The sequence below is a fragment of the Lepisma saccharinum genome, chromosome 2 (assembly GCF_977018435.1).
Source record: "Lepisma saccharinum chromosome 2, izLepSacc3.1, whole genome shotgun sequence".
NCBI lineage: Eukaryota > Metazoa > Arthropoda > Insecta > Zygentoma > Lepismatidae > Lepisma > Lepisma saccharinum.
In genome coordinates, this window is record NC_139230.1 from 142,855,373 (window position 1) to 142,876,953 (window position 21,581).

The following is a 21,581-nucleotide window of genomic DNA, read 5'->3' on the forward strand; positions in this document are numbered from 1 at the left end:
GTGTATTCCTCTTGCTGCTTGAATTTGACTTAGGTTGTTGGTTTTTTCTTAGATCTTTATTTGTTCAGTATTTTTTATCTTTTTAATATTCTTTTACATAAAAAATTCAAAGTACATTGTTAAAGTCAAAGTGTGTTAAAATTCAATTTTTCAAAGTTAAAGTTTTAAAAATACAATTTTCTAAAATTAAAAGTTATAATAGTACATTTTTCTTAGTAGAGGTTTTTATACTAGGGTAAATTGTTTTGTTGTTAAAGTAAAATATGTTAGTTAATGTAAAATTAAAGTAATTAAAATTCAATTTTTCAAAGTTAAAGTTTTAAAAATACAATTTTCTAAAATTAAAAGTTATAATAGTACATTTTTGTTAGTAGAAGTTTTTATACTAGAGTATATTATTTTGTTGGTGGCCGCGGTGGCTCAGTCGGTAACGCGTCTGACTACCATGCTAAAGGTCCCGGGTTCGATCCCCGGCCGGTTCAAATCCGGGAACTTTTCTAACGGTGAAAGCGGCCCCGGCGCCCACCCAGCGTCGAATAACATGGGTACCTGGGGGAAACCCTGGGGGGTAAAGGCGGTCAGGGGCGTGATGCTGATCACATCACCCCCACTCACGACCGGATCAAGAAAGTGTGGGGCGTTACCCCCACACCCCCTATACGCCTTCATGGCGTGGTGCTATGCACAGGGGAACACTTTACTTTTTTTTTACTTTTGTATATTATTTTGTTGTTAAAGTAAAATATGTTAGTTAATGTAAAATTAAAATAATTAAAATTCAATTTTTCAAAGTTAAAGTTTTAAAAATACAATTTTCTAAAATTAAAAGTTATAATAGTACATTTTTGTTAGTAGAAGTTTTTATACTAGAGTATATTATTTTGTTGTTAAAGTAAAATATGTTAGTTAATGTAAAATTAAAATAATTAAAATTCAAAAAAATAAAAAATACTGAACAAATAAAGATCTAAGAAAAAAGCAAACAACCTAAGTCAAATTCAAGCAGCAAGAGGAATACACAGGAACCAACGTGGCATCCAGAAAGAGAAATTAATAGTCACACCCATAGCACAGTTTAAAACTACATAGCTGAAACCTTAGGGAAACATAAAACTGCAAACACAATATATCTAGATTCTTCCAAGGCATAGGATAGAGTAAAAAACATGGCTTGCTTATGGACAAACTCAACAACATAAGAATAAAATAGACAAGCAATCCTTTTTTCAGTAGAAAATTCCAGTTACTCAAGTAAGCTACATCATACGTAGTACATAAGAAGAGCAAATGAACATCATCAGCAGTAAACCATCATGCAACTTCTACCTGCTGAAACAACTAAGTGAGTATAATTTATCAGAAAAAATGCCTACGTTTCAGCCTAATTTACCTCTACATTAATAATACTACCAGAATACTAAGGCTTCAAAAGTGAACACTAAGAATAATATTCAGACTAAAGTATAGGGCATCTTGCAAAGGATTATTACTCCCTACATCTACAAGTCAATAACAATTATTCTAAATACTACGAACTTGGACAAAATATGGTCAAATACACAACACAAGAAGGAAAATAATTACAAGTAAAACAGCAGACACTCAATATCTCAAAACAATCATGTAAAAATATTCTACAACAAACTGACTCATAACATAAAACTGCTAAGTCCCCACAACATATACAAATACAATCAATAAAAACTACTTGAAATGGGAAAACTGACTACAGTCTCACAGACTTGATGTAAAATAACAGCAAAATTTGGATGCATGCACAGTCAATAGTGCTCAATTTGCATACAGTTCACATGGAAACTCTCATGAAAAAGTTCAAAACAGTCTCCCAGCTCAGTTCTCATCTATACTTGGACAACAAAATCCTGCAACAAATTCTCAGAAATCCTACCTTTCCTACCCTTGCTTAAATAGCTAAAGTGCAATCTTCATACTAAAATATTGAAAAATGGCATATCTATTTACATAAAAGTGTGAACACATGTGTTTGTCTGCGTGTACTCTTAGATAAATTGATAAAAAAGCAATATAGTTATAAATCAAAGACTATACCTAATAATATTAATTTCAAAATAAGCTGATAGAAAAAGATATAATAACTACAGTATAAGCTTTTAATTTTTGTTAATTACAAAAAATAAAAGTTAAATACAGTAAATAAACTTGGTCCCTTACATTGAAAAAGGAACATAAATTGAGAGTATTTGAAAATAAAATCCTTAGGAAAATATTTGGACCTAAAACAGATGAGGAGACAGATGAGTGGAGAAGGTTACATAATTTGGAAGTACATAATTTGTATTCATGTCCAGATATTATTAGAATGATTAAATCAAAAAGACTTAGGTGTGTAGATCCTGTGGTACAAATGGGAGAGGAAAAAGAGTATACAGGATTCTTGTTGGGAAACCTGATGGTAAAAGACCAATAGAAAGACCAAAACAAAGATGGAGGGATAATGTAGAGATGGACCAAAAGGAAATTGGTAGGGAAGGAAAGGAGTATATAGATCTTGCTCAGGACAGGGACAGATGAAAGGCATGTGTTGCTGCAGCCATGAACCTTCGGGTTTAAGAAGGCTAGAGAGTTAGTTAATTATACATTAAATAAGCATAATATTTGAATTGTAAGTAGAGAATATAACAAATGTACAATGCATTGTGCGAAAACTATGTCAACTTTGCATTATAAGTAGAAAATTAAACCAGTTTGCCTTTGAAATACATTTTAAAAATAGCCCAAAATAGCATGCGTAATAGAAAATTAAGAAAACTTTCTGAAGCATAAAAGTACTGACTAGTGCTGAATGAATCAATTACTGTAAAATATTATTCTCTGATTCAAGTAATTTAACTGTAAACATCATCTTTTGTGTGTAAAATATAATTGTTAGTTGAACTGATAAGTACAAATATTAACTTTATACGCCTTGATACACTCTAAATAACATAACTTTGATATATAAATTAGTAACAATTTGTTAAAATTAAGTTAAACTGTAGAATTGTTTTCTTAAATAAATATAAATATAAAGTAAAAATAATAAACAAATAATTCCTTCTTTTCCTACTTAAAGGATGCCAAACAGTGTAAATCAGTTGTTAGTGGCTAAATAACATAAAATTTGAAGGCAGTAACAATATTTTTAAAAAGTACTGCTTTTTACCTAACTTTGTAAATTAAATACTAGTACATTTTGTCAAATTATAAATAAAATATACCTATTTCTTTGGTATTTGTACTAAAGTGAAGAAAATATTACTAACACTTGGCTAGTACAGTAAATCTAAGAGTTTTAGCTTTATTTGTCCGTAACTGGATATAATTGTAACTTGTTAATCTCGCAAAACACAATCTTTACCTCAATTTTGGAAGCTAGCTGAACTTTAGCCTTTTGAATTACATATAGTGAAGGCCTCTATAGTGGAAAAATACACCCAGTCTGTAAAAATTTAGAAATGTTGTCTCCTTGTCTGTCGAACCAGACCAAAAGTGTTCTCAAGTGTTTCAATATATTTCTTAACATAACTAACTTTTCAAAAAAGAATACCTTGTGCCCAGATAGCTTAGTTGGTATAGCGTTAGGCTTTTAACCTATCTGTCCAGGGTTCGAGTCCGTGTCTGGACGATAACAATTTTTAAATTTTGTCATCGGATCTTTTGCAGAATGGATATAAAATATGTTTACAGTCTAACAGATTATTATTTATCTAAAATTTTGCAAATAAGCTTTTAAGTTTCTCAAATATCAGCATCTTTAGCTAACAGTACAGCATAACCAGTATTATTATGATAGAAATGTTCTGGTGGAAGAACCTACACCTACTGTAATATCTCTGTGGTATTAACTTACATGCAGCCCATAACTTTTGGGATTGTTTCTCCTCCGTTACATTTCCTGGCCATTTACCCTTAGCGTCGCGATTAGCCTCAGAAGCAAAAAAAAAAAGCGAAATCTTATATTTGTTCTTTTTATATCTCTGAAACCACCTATACTATAGAACTACATTTAATGAATTTTGCAGTCTTCCTGTTTGATCTGTTAAATAATCCAGTCAATAAAAATATACTTACATAGAAAAATCTGTTTTTCAGATACTTTAATCGGGTAATCTGCTTTTGCGTACTTCCTCAGAAATATACACAATCATAGTTCTTTATAAATTTAGCACCTGATATAGAATAAGTTGAAGTCTAGTTAGAGTTGGCCTGTAAGTGCTTCTGGTACATGTAGTTACTTGAAAAGCAAATATTGGGTGTATAAAAAATAGCATTCTTGTGAAACAGTAAAAAATCAACCTCATTTCCTCGTAGCATTAGCTGTAAATGCTTCTTGCAGGTTAACAAAGCTCTGGCGTGTGGGCCTACATCACCTACAATCCTTTGTAAGGTTCGTGTTGTCCTATAAATTGTCGATATACATACTAAATCCCTAGTTACAGCCTAAGGTTTTAGTTTCAATCAGAGAATTTCAGTGTTCAGATAGTGATTGTGGCCTCGTATAATAAAGAAAATAGAAATAACCCAAATGTTGATGCACCCAAAAAACCAGTAATACTTCAAAAATACCTTGAAAAAGGCTATAAAGCTAAATAATTCTTCTAGAATAGTAAAAAAGTTTGGAAAGTGGACCTAGGCCCCTAAGCCATCTGTTAACTTCGTATTGTAATTATATTGTTAAATTGTTATATGTAAAGGGAAAAAACAATATTAGTAAGCGTCCAAATATGGACCCTCGGTAAAGGGGTTTCAGACCTCATAGACACATCATAATTTTCGTTACACTAAAAAATTGCCCTCGTATAAAAGCAAATAGTTGAAATGTTAAACATTTCGTGTACTTTATCCAGTAAGCCTTAGCTAGAAATACAATAAATGCGTTACAGACATAAAAATTAAGCAAGCTTTGATATTCTAGTGGCACATAATAAGTATAAAATATCCTTTAAAATACTCAGACAAATAGTTGTGGGTTGTCTGAGATCAAAATTTTCAAGTCCTCTCTCCTGCATAAATAGGCTCTAGAATTCACTAAGCCTCAAAATAATATTGGGTACATAAAATAAAAAGCAGATGGAGAGTGGTGCTGATCGCAGCATCTCCAAAATAGCAAAAACAAAAGTATATAGAGCTCTATCTGGTATATTTAGAAAACTTTTACCTAGTATAGCAGTAACAAAATACTCAGCAAACTCTAAAATAAACAAACTTTCCTACGTGGCAGGCGTAACCTGCCCTAAATAAATACATATAGAAATACAGAACCAAAAATAGCATAGTGGAAATCAGTAAACCCTAATAATAATAATAATAATAATAATATATTCTGTGGGTTACATTTTAGCTAAAAGTACTTTTTTTTAGTGTTTTTGAAAAAAATTAAATAAATACTAAACTCTAAGTTAAAAATTTGTAAATGTATATATGATACAAAACAAAATAAATAAAAATTAATACATACCCTGCAAAAAATCAATAAAAAAGTTGAAAACCTCTCTTTGTGCATCCAAAATATAATAACAAATCCTTCCTGACTGGATTAAATTGTGTTATTTGAGTAATAATAAGCCTAAACTTGTAAAATAAAAGGGTAGAACTTGTCAAAACATACTTTTGCATCCAAAATATAATTCAAAACACATCTAAATTGTGTTATTTGAGTAAACTAGAGAATAATCCTGTAAACTTGGAAAAAATATCTCTCTCTCTCTCTCTCTCTCTCTCTCTCTCTCTCTCGCTCTGTGTGTGTGTGTGTCTTTGAGAGTCCAAAATGTAATAAAAATGGTGCCTGAATAATATAAATAGTGTCATTTGAGAAAATATTAGGCTAAACTTGTAAAATAAACAAATAAAAGTTGAGAACACACACTTTGTGTGCCGAAAATGTAACTAAAAGTCTTTCCTGAATAGTGTAAATAGTGTTATTTAGGTTAAAAATAGGTATAAACTTGTAAAATAATAAGTTAAAAAGTTGTAAAAATATATTTCTGAGTCCAAAATTTAATAAAAAAATGTTGCCTGAATAGTATAAATAATATTATTTGAGTAATAATAAGCCTAATAAACAGATAGAAGTTGAGAACACACACTTAGCGTGTCGAAAATGTAACTAAAAGTCTTTCCTGAACAGATTGAATTGTGTTATTTGAATAATAATAAGCCTAAACTTGTGAAATAAACAGATAGAAGTTGAGAACACACACTTTGTGTGTCGAAAATATAACTAAAAGTCTTTCCTTAATAGTATAAATAGTGTTATTTAGGTTAAAAATAGGTACAAAATTGTAAATAATAAGTTAAAAAGTTGTAAAAAATGTCTTTGTGAGTCCAAAATTTAATAAAAAATGTTGCCTAAATAGTACAAATAGTGTTATTTTGGTAAAAAAATTAACATAAAATTGTAAAATAATAAGTTAAAAATTGAAAAATGTTTTTTGTGAGTGCAAAATTTAATAAAAAATGTTGCTTGAATAGTACAAATAGTGTTATTTTGGTAAAAAATTAACTTAAAGTTGTAAAATAATAAGTTAAAAGTTGAAAAAATGTCTTTGAGTCCAAAATTTAATAGAAATGTTGCCTGAATAGTACAAATAGTGTTATTTTGGTAAAAAATTAACATAAAATTGTAAAATAATAAGTTAAAAATTGAAAAAATGTTTTTTGTGAGTGCAAAATTTAATAAAAAATGTTGCTTGAATAGTACAAATAGTGTTATTTTGGTAAAAAATTAACTTAAAGTTGTAAAATAATAAGTTAAAAGTTGAAAAAATGTCTTTGTGAGTCCAAAATTTAATAAAAATGTTGCCTGAATAGTACAAATAGTGTTATTTTGGTAAAAAATTAACATAAAATTGTAAAATAATAAATTAAAAGTTGAAAAATGTTTTTTGTGAATGCAAAATTTAATAAAAAATGTTGCTTGAATAGTACAAATAGTGTTATTTTGGTAAAAATAAGGATAAGCTGTGAAAATGTTTGACATAAAGTCAAAGTTTGGTAAAAAAATAAACTCAAAATTAAGTTAAATAGCACACAGTAACATACATTTACTACCTAAATCAATAATCAAAGGGTCCTAGGTTCGTTACCCGTGATAAAAGCAAATGGTGAAAACTGTAGGCCCCGTCCCTAATAGCTCTCCCTTCTTCATAGTACAGATAAAAAAAACCTGCGCTAAAGCGTCCTGTGCCTTGGGGCAACCCTGAGCGGAATATTAATTGGCGGCGGAAACCGCATAGCTTCAGAGATTTGACCCTTGCTGCGCATTCTCAGACATCCTTTGTTGTCTGGTTGAATACCTCCCCTGCCCTACAGTATTGCATAGCTTTCCCCTGTTCTTGCGTACTGGTTAACCTTGAAAAAACCGGTTCTGAAAATCTACCGCCGCGTTCTCTGATTGGTGAATCAGCTTCTTCCTTTGTTCTGACGTTCTGACGTCATTTGACCTTGACCGCTCTTCCCCCAAATTCCTTTCTCCTCTACCTGCGCGGAGTTCAGATTCTGAGACAGTATTCTGTCTAGCGTGTTGCACCACCGTGTTTCATACCATAATAACATACATTATTACATAGTACTAATTAATAATATTACATATCGCGGGTTCGAGTACCGGGACCGTCCCCAATCGTAATTGAACCTGTACCTACAGCCATTACCACCGTTCATAGCGGTTCATAAACCATAGAAAACTTATTTTCAATATTATAAACATTAATATTATCGATTTATACATTACATACTTTGCAGTAATGAATATAAAAACATATGCATAGCGTTTAGTACCTCTAATTACCTTCTATATACATATTTTTCATAAAATAAATAATTATATATTCATAAAAGTTATAAACATGCAAATACATAAATGTAAAGTATTCTAAATACATGCAAATTAATTAAAACCCGTGCAAATTAGTTATAAGTACAAGCGAATTAATTAAAACCCGTGCAAATTAGTTATAAGTACGTGCAAATAAAGGACCACCCACGAAGAAAAGTGTCCTTAGCTCAGTCAGATACTACTCACGTTTATACGTAAATTAGTATTTGAATGACAGAGATGGAAAATAAAGCGCCAGCAGAGAACAATGGTGCCACTGAAGTTGAAATTCATCTGATAAAGTGATTTTAGGTGGGTCGGGACACGCACGACCCTGTGTTGTTCCCACCAATGTAATAAAAACAGTGAGATGGAATGAGGGCTTTATTTCGTCAGCTGAACTCTTATCAAGGCCCTTGCTCCCCATAATCGGAGGATCTGAGACAGAAATAGTGTTATTGGTCGTATATCCAGAAAGTTGATTGATTTGCTTTATTTTACTTCGCTTTTTGTGCCACTTTTGGCCAATTTGCGAAGATGGGGATGAGTGATGATATGATGAAATTGATGAATGGACACTCACAAACATCCGTGGCCAAGCCGAAATTCGAACCCGGGACCCCTGGCGTCGTAGCGCGATGTGCTAAACACTCCCCCACGGTGGCCGGCCCCAGAAAGTTGAAAGTGAATGAAATTTTTATGGTGTGTTTTGTATGGTCATTATCAATAGTAAGTCTGTCATATTATTCCACTAAATAATGTCTTTGGAAAAGAAAAAACAACAAATAATTAATGTATTTTATTTTACATAAGACCTATGCCTAAAAGTATTTTTGTATATGATGACACAGAACTATCTTATGTTGTGATTTCTGACTGTAATATATATATGTAATTGGTGATAAAATAACGCAGTAAAGTATTAAGTAAATATATTTTATCCCCCTACTTGCAAATCATGAAAGGAGTCAAATTCGAAATTAAATTGAACGGACGTTCAAAATTTTTAAAAATAGCACTATTTCCATAACAGATCATCAAGTATTTTTTACCATTGACCCTCAGGAATATCTCAAACTTACAATGAACGTTCATTGAACTTATTTATGATCGACAGCTAAAAAGTCATTCATTTGCATGACTGGATGATAATCCACCACCAGATAGAATTTACACAATATTTACCTAAAAACTTTTTGTAAAGTCACCTTCACCCTAAAAAAAATCCCTTGGTAATGGACTTTCGTGTTCTCACAAAAAAAAGTTATAATTTGGCACAATTTTTCTTTCGCGGGCAAACCTTTTGTAAAGGTGTACTTCAGTCTGTGCAATCAGCCCTTCCCATTTGTGAACAATATACTGGGGAAATCCACCGTCCTTCACTGTTGTCATTGCACTACAACCCCATCGTGATTTAGTATGAGGATATCGCGTAGTGAAGAACTGTTTACAAGCATCGCCCAAACCATTGATTCTCCCCCCCAAAACCTTTCCCTGCCTTCTTTTTTCTTTTCCTAGCTCTCAGCATGCGGTTTTCTTGCCACTCGAGGAAGACTGGCCGATTGTGAAAGAAAAAAGGAACGGGAGAGGTTCATGAGGGGCGCGAGCGGTACAGAGGGGGAAACGGCTAGCGCGACCAGCTTCGAAAAGTCGAAGTTAAAATTTACATACATTGCTCTGTACGTCGACAAACTACAGACATTCTAAAGAAAATTATGTAAGATCAGTTTCATTTCTTTGCTGTAGAAGAACAGTAGAAGCTTTCTTGTTCTTTAAAATGTTGATTTAAGTTATTACATATAATTGGCGAGCAAGTGAATTTTACGAAATTGAGATAAGGAAAACTACGTAATAAATAATGTATTTAAAAAAAGGCTTAACAACATAACAAATTTCATATTTGATCTTTAACTCAGTAAAATTTAAATGCCACACACTTGACTGTTCGAGCACAGAAGGTCGACGCAAGAACCTATTTTTTAGGTATCGTCACCAGCGGTGATACGGGCTCTTAAGACATACCTGGGTCCCTATGACCCAGCTTTTTTTTATTCGTACATAAAGAATTTGAATTTCACAATATTTGCTCATGCTGCCTTGAAATGTGTTTAATGGTAGTTGAAACAACAGTATGTTCATATGATAAAAAAATATATTCACACTGTAACAATCAGATATATTTTGATAAATATATTTATATCATGACAAAATATGCTTATATAGAAATGAGTGTATACGAAGAACTATCTGCGTCATTCTCTCCAATCTTCATATGTGAGAGTTCCTAATGTGCCAGTAATTAAATAATTATATTAATTATAAAACATAGAAATAAGAAAAATAGAACAACTACAGCTTGACCAAAGCCTTATGGTGAGAGTGTTGGTATAGTACCTTTCTCTATGTGATTTTTCTTACTTTTGAAAACAATTTAGGCAACGTTGCAACGTGTATACGTTTTTACCATAAAATAAATTTAGTTAATTATCAGTCTTACTGCCATATTCAGCTTCTTCTACATTGGCAGATTCACCTTCTTCCTCTACACTTTCCCCTGTATTTCATTCATGTTCACTGATCTCTTATTCACTATCAGCACCACTGATATTATCAATATCTGTTAGGGGATCATTCAAGATTGCAAGGGTATCCTTTTCGTTCACAATCCTCGATGTAAAAATTACGTTAACACAAAAAGTAACACTAACGGACACACCTGGGTCCTGCACCCAATTTTAGCTGTTTTTGGCACATTTAGTACCCTCACAGCGTTAACCACTCCACTCGGTGGAATAGAACAAAGGGCTAAGAGACTACTGAGCCAGTCACATCATTGATACCAATCACTTCGTAATGAAAAGCAAAACAAATTTCCGTCGGGTCCGTAGGACCCAGGTGTGTCGGTTAAGGGTTAAAGGACACATGAGTGGTGCACGTACGAACGTGTCTGCAGTATCCAGGCGTGAGACCCCCAGCCCTGATTTTTTCCTGTGGGATTTACTGAAGGGCAGGGTGTATGCAAACAAACCGCATACGTTACAATTTTAGAGGGCAGCATTTCGGCTGAATTCTGGAACATCACCGGAGAAACCCCGCGGCGAGTCACGGCAAATATGCAAACGCGGGTGGAGGCGTGGCTTCTTGAAAACGGCGGACACCTTCAACACATGCTCTGATCACAATCAACAATCAACGGCACACTATCCAAGGTACTTCATGTATAAATTAAGATTTGGACTACTTCCGTCGGCGACTCATACAACCTAATATGTTCTTAGGTACTATATTTTCTAATGTCAGTGGATTTGCAGTAATTGGATCAAAATTCATCTTTTACGGCAGTATTCCAATCATTCGACCTCCTCCGGGGCCGTGCGGTATAAGGCGCTTTTTTTGGGCTTCGACTGCGGGACGGCATTGGTTCGAGTCCGCCTGGATTCAGTCTCTGGTTTTTCGGCCTGTGTATAGGACCGGTGGCAATCCTTCATCGTGAGGAAATTGGGGAGCTACGAGTGAGTAGCGTAACCCGGTCACGGATATCTCCTATAACGGCTGGGGGTTCGACCTGCTGACCCCACGTCACCCCATTACTGGTTGAAGATCTCCACACCTCTAGGTAGGATTGTTGAAGGGAGGCTGGTTGTCCGGAGATAGGGCTGTCGAGCCATTATTATTATTATTATTATTATTATTCCGATCATTCGATGTTTTTACCCTTCATTGGGGATATAAGCTGTTTCATTGAATGAGGCATATGCTACTTCTGATTATTTTTTTTTCTATTTCCAAAGTCATCCCAATATGAAATTTACACTGCCGTTAGGGGTATGCGACGTGTGCCACTGCACAGGGCCTCGCGCTTCCGAAATATTTATATAATATTATTAAATCTTTTATTCACATCCATTTCTTGTGAAAACGTGATCGCTTTAGAATAGAAGAAAGAAAAGAAAGGAAATCTATATTAGCTATAGAAATCGATTTAAATAAGCTTACGTAGTGTAGAAAAAAGGGAACATAATTTTCAAAGGCGGACTACAAGTTGCAAGCCCGCTGTTTCCGACCGAACGCAGTTGAATTTCTTGTTTGTGACTACAACCTTCGACCGATTTCCTGCCGAGTACAGGAACTATAACGTGATTCTTTGTGAAGCTGAAACCCCACATTTTAGGGCGCATATGTTTGGACTCCCACATTTGGGTTTTTTTGCGAGCTGGTAAATTTAGAAAGGATGAAAAGAATAGTATTATCCGTGTCAGGGAAACTTGTTCTGGGTCAATATTCCCTTTTGTGTGAAAGACATCCACAACCAAAATCGAAATAAAGATCTGGAGATACTTTTATTTATATTCCTCAAAAGCCCTCCTAAAGGATAATCATTTACAGATTTTGCCAGATATTACCACTATGTCAGTGGGCCAACAAGTTTCAAGTCAAATAAATCATTATCGTTTGAAGCAGTAGTGCTTGCGGCTTCCATCAAAGTATTTCATTTTCAGTTTATGTAAAAAAAGAAAGTTGGGGAATGTCTACATGGATCAACATGGATAAAAGACAGTGGATGGCGGTGTAAATTATCCTAGTGTGGAATGCTTTATGAGAATTTTCTTAACTGGGGGTGATAGTGTCACCCCACGTTCCTTCCACTGACCGGTGCTGCGTCCCCAGAAAGACTCCTGCGGGCGGCCTTGATTTGAGAACCAGCATGTATTTTTAAAAACACTCACCACAGTCGCCACTTGTCAAAATTTGACTTCGGTACCTTGACTGATGACTTTGATGCAATTTTAAGTATGAAAGGTAAACTATACGATTTTTGCATTTATTGTATTCTACTAATTTTCTAAATTAATTTATCCCTACATAACTATCCTAAACCTACAGAATGTTCACATTTTACAATGTCAATGTGTGAAGACTGCATAACCACCCCCCGACACACATTTTATAGTAATTATATGTACATATATACACATATACAGAGTTGCCGATCTCCGTGACAGAGTGGTTAGTACAGCGAGCTACAAGACCAGGGCTCCCTGGATCGAATCTCGGCTTGGGCATGGGTGTTCTTTGTGAGTGTTACTTCATCAATTTCATCTTGTCACTCATCCTCATTGCAGCGATTAGCCAAAAGTGTCAGAAAAGAGACGCAAAATAACAAGGTAACATTGCGGACCACAGACAAACATTCATAGCTTGCAGAGGACGTCAATGCGAACAACTTTCTTTGATAGCCGTTTGTTCCTTGACGTTTCATTTCGACTTTAGCTCTCAAAAACAGCATTTTTTCCTGTATCCTTGTAGCCATGCATCACATTCATAATTACTATGGTACATAGACGTCCGGAAGAGGGGCGCAGCCCCATCTGGAAAATGAATGGCCACTTAAAAACTACGTATTTCACACATCATTTCATTTCAATCACAGTAATTTATGTTAATTATTATAAGGGCGTTGAAGAAACATGATAATTTCATACTGAAGTCGTGTTTTCTGAGGATCCATCACTATTATTGGAAATAATATATTTGCCTCCTTTTCCCCCACTAGAAAAGAAATGACCTTGCTTTCCACTTCCTGGAAAAATTCCTGCGGACGTCCATGCTACGGTACCAGCATTTTTTTCTTGTCGGAAGACGACAAAATCTTTAGTAAGCTGCGGACAGGAAAGGACGGTTGGCCCTCAGGATATAAATATCTCTGAATAAAACATAACAAGTCTTTAATGTAACGATAAGCAGCAGTGTAACTTGGTGTCGAACATGAACCTCAGGTTTCTAAATATATAAACGATTTAACATTTCAAAACATATGTACACATTTAAACGTGGAGATTTGGTCCCAGCCCCCTTACCCACGCCAGGTTACGCCTATGACGATAAACAGCAATGCATGAATTAAGCGAAAGGAATAATCCTCTGTCTGCTAGCAGGATCCCGTTTCCATAAAATACTGGCATCATTAGTACGTTATCTAGGTGATATTTTTTTCTGTCAGATAATATCTGACAGAAAAAATATCACCTACATTTACACAAGATCAGCGCCTAAAGTTTGGAAGGGAAAACGCAGTGGGATGATGACCCCTTCAGTTAAACCCATTTTGTAAAGCACCTGCCAGTTAGGCTAATTTGCCTAAGCATTCCCCGTAGTGCAGTGGTTCCCAAAGTGTGCGTCGTGGTGGTTTACAAGGGCACCGCGAAATGTTCCATTTATTTCACTGAAATGGCACTTACTTGTTAGTCTACACATGGTTTTAGAACTTTTTGCATAAAATGCTACTGAATTTGAAATATGTGTTGTTGTTTTTTTACTTAAAGCAAGAGACTTAACCACACTAACTGAGCACTGCAAGTGTTAGATACACCGACATTCTGACTTGGGTGCAGCGGGAAAATCTTGAAACATTAAGAACGCCATGAAACGAAAACGTTTGGGAACCCCTTCCCTAGTGCACTGTCACAATGCTGATGCGTACAATCACGTATAATCAAATTTTAATTTAATATTGGTAATTACGTAAGAATAAGTAAAAACAAACTCAAATTTGAAAAACGTTATTTGCCTAATTGGACTCAGGAAATTTTTGTCGTTTACAAACAAATACGTACTGATCCACCAACGTATAGAATCAAAGATTGGAACGGATAAATTATAGAAGGGATATTTTACGAACCTGAATTACAGAAAATTAACTTGGATCCAAATAGACCCTTTATTATTGAAAAAATATTGAAACGAAAAGGAAATAAGGCGTTTATACATTGGCGGGGGTATCCCAGAGCCATGAGATCATGGGTATTTATTTCTGATATTACTCAAGTTTAGGTTAGTTGACACTATGGCTCGAGACCATTTCTATCTCACTTTACCCTCCAATGCAAGTTTAGACTTGTTTCCAGACAACACAATTGCTCACTATCGTACAAAGTTGAGCGAGTCAATCGAATTGGATCAAAAATGGGTCGTTGCTGTAGCTGAAGTACATTTAACATGTATTTTCTATAATATTGTTGGAGATAGCAACATTATTACGTATGAATATAAACCTAAAAACCGAGACGAAGTGTTTTACAGTGAAAGTGTGGTCCGTGAAGGATTCTATTCCAATATTTCTTTGTTGCTTACGAATATTCCTCCTCCAAAATGAAAAGTGCTTGCTCAACATGTAACTTTAGGATACGATGCTCATAAACAGACAATTTACGTGTAAACATCTTTGGAACATGATGAAAGCATGAAAGTACTCTTGTCACCTCCCTTGGCTCCTGTGTTTGGTTATTCGCTATCTGTTCCAGAGAAAAAGAAACTTATACATTCTGATATGGGATCAGGGATAGTACGAACCTGTTCCACGAATCCATGCAACATGGATTTTCATATTTCACATTTGCTCAAATATTGTAAAATCTCAACCAAATATCGGTCCAGTGATAAGATCATTTAGCACTGTAGACTATGAATACGGTGCAAAGAAAAGTTATATTTTTGAACCACGACAATAAATTAAAGTTGAAAAGCAATATATTGAAACAATTGAAATACTATTAAAATCAGAGCACGGCACGCCTCTCCCATTTCAGTTTGGAGCGTCGAGCGTAACATTACATTTTAAAAAAGCGGAACAATGATCGCTGAAGGCAGTGACTACTTCACTTTGGTCTCAAACGCGTCCAAGAAACTTTTTTAGAAACAATACAGCTTCTCATTTTAGTACCAAACTTTCAGCCCTAAAGAGAGAGAGAACAAAGGATGTATGCAACATTCACACACAGGCTGACATCATTCGTCCCGATTAGCCTTACTGTGCACAAAGTGGACTTAAAACACCAAATCAAACCAAAACCAAGCTGACATCATTCTTTGTTATTCCTTTGTATGTATTTATGATGTTATTCTTAGAAAAGTATGTTTGAGGTCCAAACTAATTTCTTATCTTTGTTGTTATTACACAAACTCTTACCCTCGGAAAATTTGAATGGGGAAAAATTTTAATAGAACAAGCTGAATGTAACCACCAACGCTATGGAATTATCCTTATAATGAAGAACATGTCGGAATGTAAATTAACCAATAAAAAAGTCATTTTCTCATCAAGACTGCAGTTCGAAAAAAGTCAAAACAGAGAGCTGTCCCGACCAAATTAGAAAATGTAGTAGCTTCACATAAATGGTTATAAAACTAAAATTACTAAATATAGTAGACTGCAGACTTCTGGAGTCTGCCTCTCTCCAGAGACAACCCATTCCGTTATGCAAGAAGAAAATCTAAATTCTTGCAAAATCTTAAACATTATCCATGTTATTTTTGTAGGTTTGCATCAAAATATTTCATGGCTCCTAGGAGGGGGGGCATGGCCCCCTTTGACCCCCGGGGTACGTGCCTGGTGCTACGCATGTTTGACAAGGACACGCAAAAATCGCATTTTGTTGAGTAACCTTCGTATTCTTTAGTGTCTTGAAGTATTCGCGTTGAGTAGCAATTTGTGTTAACACTAGATATAAACCATAGATTATATTTTTGCTTGATTGTTCTCTTAGATGAGACTGAGGCGATACGCAAAAACGTGTCACAAGCTTCACCAACACAAGAGACTTTTGTAATTGGTTGGGAAAGTGGCATAATTCTTTCGATTCACGCCCTCCTAGGCACCTTCCACGTTCTTTATTTTTATTGCCCACATTACACATTCGAAGTTATTGCGTTCGTGCAAAGATTTGAACAAGTCCATTTCAACCAACCTATGACCTTTGGGTTATGTGCGCAATGTGGCTATGTTTTCAAAATCAGTGTGCAAAATTTCAAAGCAGCTTCCGTGGATACTCTTTGCATGACCCTGGCAACGCTGTCTGGACTGCACTGAAGAAGACGACCGAGCAGCGGAGTACCTGGAACTACAGTAATGTTAAAAATAGTGATTTCGTGATCACAGGTTGAATGGCGATGAACGGTGATTTTCTGCAGTCCTTGTGATTTCTCGCACACATCGTTTGTTCATTCGCGGGGCGATGCCTCACATTTTCAGCTGGCCGATGTTGGCAAAGTGCCAAGGACGAACAACGCGTTACTGTTTTCCCTACTTCCGCAATGTATTGATACTTGCTGATCCAAACACCACGTGACCTTCTTGAGAAGGGTTGAGACGCTGCACTAACGCCACTTCGAACATGTGCCTAGCCAGGAAAGGAGGGCAGAATTTGATTTGATTTGATTTGATTTAGTTTATTTTACTTCGCGTTTTGTGCCTCTTGGCTAATTTGCGAAGATGGGGATGAGTGATGAAATGATGAAATTGATGAATGGACATTCACAAACAACCAAGCCCGACCGGGATTCGAACCCGGGACCCTTGGCGTCGCAGCGCGATGTGCTAACCACTCGGCCACAGGGTCGGGCAGGAGGGCAGAAGACATGGGCGTCCGAAAGGGGGGCACGCCCCCCTTTGGGGAAACTAATGTTATGATAAACCTATGTACGATATTTCATTTCAGTCAAAGTAATTGTTAATAATTGGAAGGGTGTTGCAGGAACCTAATAACTTTAATCTGATTTTTTTTTAAAAAGAAAGGCAACACTGTCATGGGCAAATATACCTCGTTTGTTCTTCCTGGAAAAACATGAATGGTTCAGAGAATGAAGGAAACGATTCCACAGAGTATAATTTTTGGGAAATAAACGAAATAGTTCTTGGGCTCAAAATACTGTATTAATTTTAAAAAAAACTTTCTATTGTGAAATTATAATACAAATCTTTGACAACAATTCTAAAGCAATATATTTTGTAAATTGTTTATTCGTAAATAGACACAGTTATTAAAACATAGTGGAATGTTTTGCTTTTGGTTCTCACTTGAAGGTAGCAAGCAATAAATGCAGTTTTTAAATATTACAGTCTAGTTATTAGTTGATACAACATTACTATGAATGCAAGATAAGTGTTCTGAGCAATAAAAATGTTCACATTAACAATTCTCGATAACAAATTTTAAGTAACAACATTTTCTTCAAGTGCGGGTGAACCTCTAACATGATTTTTAGCTACTTTGAACTATATTCTCTGTATAGCACTGCTAGTCACTATCAAAATGTTCATCATGTGCAGACTGAATGGATGTAGGCCATAGGCGTGCAATTTTGCGTTACTTGCGAATCATAATCATGGACGTCCGCAGATTTTTCCACGGAGAGACAAGCAAGGTATTTTACCATGGGGCATATTACCCCCATAATAGTGTTGTCCCCCTCAAAAACACCTATTGAATTTGAAATTATTTCCAATAATGTAAATTACTATGACTGAAATAAAATTATACGTGTGAAATATATACTTTCAATTTGTGGCCATCCTTTGCCCCCCTTCGTTCGCAATTTTATTATTTTCTTTAATGCATTATTAATTACCAGAGAGAGAGAGAGAGAGAGAGAGAGAGAGAGAGAGAAGTTGTAACTACTAAGTACTTCAGAGTGTTACTGCTAAACAGTTTTGTCTTAAATGCATGAACACAATTGTTTGGAGGAAAAGGAGCACGGCACAGAGACAATTTAATTATTCGTTATGGTGCCTCTATGTTGTTTCATTATACGGTATATCGTCGATGTTTTCACGAACTGACGAATGTGTCAACTCCCCTGCATCACGAACCGGCGAATGTGCAAAATATTGATTTTGAGAAAAACGAAGTTGAAAGTAGCCAATTTTGCGTTACTTGCGAATCATTGAAAAAATATTGGAGCTAAACTATATTTTGAGATAACAGTAAATGCTGTGTGAGAAGGTAGTTAACATGAGAAAGAACACCGTACAAAGAATTTTAATGAACAAGAAATGAACAAAGGAGTTCATTGAATCTATTCGTCAGTTCGTGAAAACAAAAAACAAAAAATTGGAATATTTTTAGCTTGATTCGTCACTGTAATTTTCACTAAAACTGCGAATTCTACAGTTCAAGGCTAAAACTTTCAACTTATTTATTGGATATTTATACAGAGTTAAATATTAGGCCAATCCTTAATACACTAATCATAACATACACCATAACAGTTTAATACGTAACAGTGAGAAACAGAGAAATTCACACAATGCTAGACGTATCTGCAAATAAATTTCAAGAATAATAAAATTCAGGAAATAAAATGTAAGGAACAAAATAGTAATACATTGACCAACACTAGTCTGTTATCAAATACAAAGTTAATAGACGCAAAATGGTTGTATAATTAGTGAGGTAATCTGACATAGAAGTCTTTATAATCAGGATGAGAAATTACTGGTATTACTCCTTGACATAATGACAGCAAGTCCTGGTATTTTTTCATAGGCAGTTTTGGCTTTGAAGTAAAGCCCTTGGTGGTAAATTGTCCTCTGTAGCACTGCGTGGATTAGGAAGTGATATATTTGAGTGTGTGTTTAGGTTATGCGATGTTTTTATAAATATATTGGGACAACCCTTGCGCACTTGAATTTGCATGACTTTTGTCCAGTCCACGGGTTGACCCTCATTTGTTGTTCTAGCTATTAGGATATGCAGGTACTGCGAATATTGTTTCCAATCTAAGACGTCTTTAGTATGCAACTCATGAACAGCATATGGTTGTTTCTTTCTTGCCATCCTGATTACCGGGATGAGTTGGGCAGGGATGAAGATATCGTCACTCCGTCGAAGTGCGTTTTCAATTGTACTGTGGATAACATCACCTTCACTTTGTCCGTGACTTGTTTCGAAGAAGAAAACATGTACGGTGTTGATGTTTTGTGCTTCATTGTTTAAAAAATAAACGAACATAGAAGGCAGGATACTGTTTTTGTTCTGAGACGAACTTCCATCGGCGAAGAACGCTACCTGCTTTACACCTTGTTCGTCTTTCATCAGCAGAAACTTCCTTAAGTTTGTTGCAACTTCATTCGGACCTCTTTTCGCTAATCCTCCGTGCCAAACGTAGCAATGACCGCTTTTACTAGCTAATTCATAAATTGTAAAATTGTAGGCTGATAATTTTCTTTTGTAATGCAGTTCAGTTCGTTTGCTCTTTGGTAGATTTATGACTTGCTCCATGTCAAAGCAAGCAGCCACGAACTCCTGTGGATTTTGTACAGCTGTATCTTTCATCGCACCTTTAATTTCCCTCAACTTCTGTTTTTCCTGTATGTGCCTGTTATATTTTTCCATCAAGTCAGAATGATTAGATAAACAATTAGCTGATTTCAATGAGTTGTACTGTACGTCTCACACAAATCACAAAGATATTTTTCTGGAGAACGAAATTTTAACTTCATACATTTAAAAACTGATCTGTATAAGGAGTAACATGCCGAGCTGTTTGGAAATTCTTTTTTTGAATAGTTCAATCATCTTTGCAATACTTAAGTTGAACGACAAGTACTGTTGGCTAGAACTTCTGAGGAAAAAATGGGATTCCATCCTAGGTAACATATTTATGTGCTTTTTAATATCTGTACGCATTTTTTCGTCTCTTTCTTTTAACGTTGTCTGACGTCCACCTCACTTTTCTTCTTCTACCATGCACTGGTTCTTTAACTTCATTAGCATTGTCCTTACTTGTTTCTCAGCAATTGCAAGTGTGTTAAGAAACATTTTACGACATACTCTTTGTCTTACGTTATGGTCATCTGGTAAAAAATAATGAAGCGTTCTTTCCTTCCTCTTTTTGTCTTCTGACTTCGTTGACCTTACAGGAGCATTGGAAGCGATGAACTTACTCAACCATTCTCGTTGTCGGGAAACATTTCCTAAATTATAATACGCATTATTAACTTTCATTCTTGTGTTGTCATCAAAATCGTTGCACTTCAATCCTCTTGTTTGGCATGTCCGTGACTTACAACGTGGACGAAGCAATCTGCGAGAAGGAATAACTTGATGACTCTTTTCACTTACATACTCATAACCCAAAGAACGACAGGGTTTTACATTTTTTCTTACTTTTTCCTTTTCGGAAACCCTTCGTTTTTCTGGAGTAACATCCTCCTTTTGAGAACCATCTACTTTAAAATCTGTGGCTTGATCCAGGAAGGTTGTTTTTCTCTTGTACACTAACACGTCTATTGTGCTCGCGCAATCCAATCCAATATGAAGTGATTGTAACAAACCAAATCCTGACACGTTACGCATGCAGCAAATATTTCTTCTTCACAATGCAAGGAACTACACACAGCGTGAACATTCCTCGGTGAGGAATGTACGGACTATTCATTATCACTGGAAGATATAAGAAAATCAGGATGTTTGTCCTCATCATCCGCTAACGTTTCTGAAGAACTGTCAACGTCACTAACTACTGCACTCGAGTCATTGATCACACCACCTGAGCTCTTCTTTGGCATTGACAGAGGAAGTTCATCATCTGTATCACCACTTTCAGAATCTTCTTCCATCCCGATCACAACACCTTCATAATACATTTTCTCAGGATCCCACCACACTTTTACTTTCGCTCCATATTGCAACTTCTTCATTCCATGGGGGAGTGTAAGTTCTTGGCTTCTGACGATGTTAGTAATTCCATCAGTCCACTTCACAAGCACGTTCTTATTCATATCTTCTGAATAATTACACAACGAGCCACATCACAAGAAGGCTATTCTTCAAAATAATATCAAAGAAATATGGCATTTCTTTTATAAACCATTCGAAATAATTTAGTTGCGAGAAGTAAACCAGATGATTGCCAATTCATTGAAAGTCTCAAAATATAGACTGTACATTGTTCCAATAGAAACACA